Here is a 2,096-nt window from a genome sequence, read left to right as displayed (position 1 = left end):
TTAATTTTTTATTTATTTAATTTCAATCGTGTTATTGTTGATCCTAACTATAATTACAATTCAGTTATACGTTTTTTAATCTTTTAATCTGATGAATACAATTCATATTTTAATCTATAAGCAAATTTCATTAAATTTTATTTCCAATTGGAATATCTATAAGCAAATTTCATTTAATTTTATTTCGAATTTTCAATTTTTAATATTTTTTCTTAACTCGAAAAAAGATCCAATTATTCTATATATACACTGTGCACCCCACACTTTCCCCAACAAGCAACAAACCCTTTCCCGCTTCTCATTCCCTCCTTACTCTCATCGACAACCATGGCGAAGTTCTTCGCGATCCTGCTCTTGACTCTGCTCGCCATCTCGACGCTTCAAGCTACTGTAAGTTTATTCAACCAATCGTTCCTTTGTACGCGTGATTATACACAATGCATTGTGTCGTGAAGTGTTAGATCCGAGTTTCTGCAATAAAACGCTGTTCTTCGAACATAATCTGTGTTTATGAAATCATTTCTGATTAAATGAGAGTATAAACACTCATTGTCCTTGAAATCGTTTGATTTAGGCTCTTCGAACGCGATCTGAGTTTATACAGATAATAAAACTTCATGGAATGTGATACGATTTGTTTCCGTTTGTAGGTTTCGAAGAAAGGGGGACATCACCATGGCTTTGGTCCTGGAAGCTTGAAAAGCTCTCGTAAGATTCAACTGCTTTTACATTCATTGTTCATCATCGTTTATACTTGTAATTCATATTCACACCATGGTCAAGAGATTAAAGTTTTGAATGCTGCTACTTTTCAGCTTTATTACTGTTGACTGATTGATTGTTTGGTCAAAGGGTAGTATGGTAATTTACTAACTTTATAGCATATATTGACCAGAATGCCCCGGACAGTGCATAAGGAGATGCAGCAGGACACAGTACCACAAGCCATGCATGTTTTTCTGTCAGAAATGTTGCGCAAAGTGCCTTTGTGTGCCACCGGGGTATTATGGGAATAAACAAGTTTGCCCTTGCTACAACAATGGAAGACAAAGGAAGGAGGTCCAAAATGCCCCTGAATTTATGTGATTTTACCGTTTTTAGCCTCGGATTATATGGTTATAGGGGTATTATGGTTATTTACTTGTGGGGTCCATTTTTTTAAAGTGAAAATTGGACCAATGAATATGTAAACTAGTGTGATAGGGTGGGCTGCTTCAGCATGTGATTGGACCCCAATCTGATTTAATTAATGAAATATCTTATCTTCTGTTTAAAAAAATATGAATATTTATTTTAATATGTTTATCAACGAAATATAAAATTATTATTTCAAATATTTTAAGAAAAAGCTAACTTTATTTAGTAATATAGCGGCGCATGTTGGTGATGTAATGTATATCACTTGATACATCAAGAATGTTTGTTATAGGGAGTTGTACTAGACCATTAGGTATACGGACTACGGTGAATCTTGTGGTCTGCTGGTCATAACCATGGTTTATATACACTAGTTCTTATACATCCGTTCATCCTCGTTATTTTTTTCTTTTTTTTTCTGGGCCATTCATCCTTGCCCATTGGGTTCCAACTTGACTCACAGTGCGGTTATAATTTTCTTCCTCCGATTGTTCAGCGATCAACTCAGGTTGTACAATGGGCATCGTAGATTCATCACTATTTGCGTGCAACATCTGCCTCATCTCTTCTCTTTGGTCAGTCAGCATAACCCGAATCATGGCTTATACTTCAACCATTGTGATTGGCTCAGGAGTGGCTACTACAACGGGTATTTGTTCAATCAATGGTGGATGAGGCAATTGATTTCTATTTCCATTCGCATTTCCACTTCGGGTCCTTGTCATTTCGTTCTATACACCAAATCAGACGTTCGGTGCGAAACGACAAACGAGGAGAAATAAGACAGGAAAGATTTTATTTACGATCGACGTGTAAATCTCCTATTACTCCGAAAAGTTACATGTCATTTCTAATACCGTAATTAAACGTTTAGAAGTCTGAACACATAAAGTTTCCAGATCCGGTCGGCAACAGACCATAGATCTGATCATATAATGCATATCATAAATCATTTAGCA

At 35.9% G+C, this 2,096-nt stretch overlaps 1 pseudogene across 1 annotated transcript; it reads left to right on the top strand.

Annotated features, from left to right (window-relative positions):
* The first annotated feature begins 269 nt into the window (after positions 1-269).
* LOC145033913 (gibberellin-regulated protein 6-like) lies at positions 270-1,336 on the top strand (annotated as a pseudogene). Its single transcript, XR_013677772.1, has 3 exons — positions 270-390; positions 651-708; positions 896-1,336. The product of XR_013677772.1 is annotated as a gibberellin-regulated protein 6-like (transcript).
* The last annotated feature ends 760 nt before the right edge of the window (positions 1,337-2,096 follow it).

This window comes from Lactuca saligna, chromosome 3 (assembly GCF_052625555.1).
Source record: "Lactuca saligna cultivar CGN05327 chromosome 3, ASM5262555v1, whole genome shotgun sequence".
NCBI lineage: Eukaryota > Viridiplantae > Streptophyta > Magnoliopsida > Asterales > Asteraceae > Lactuca > Lactuca saligna.
This window is presented reverse-complemented; position numbering and strand designations above follow the sequence as displayed.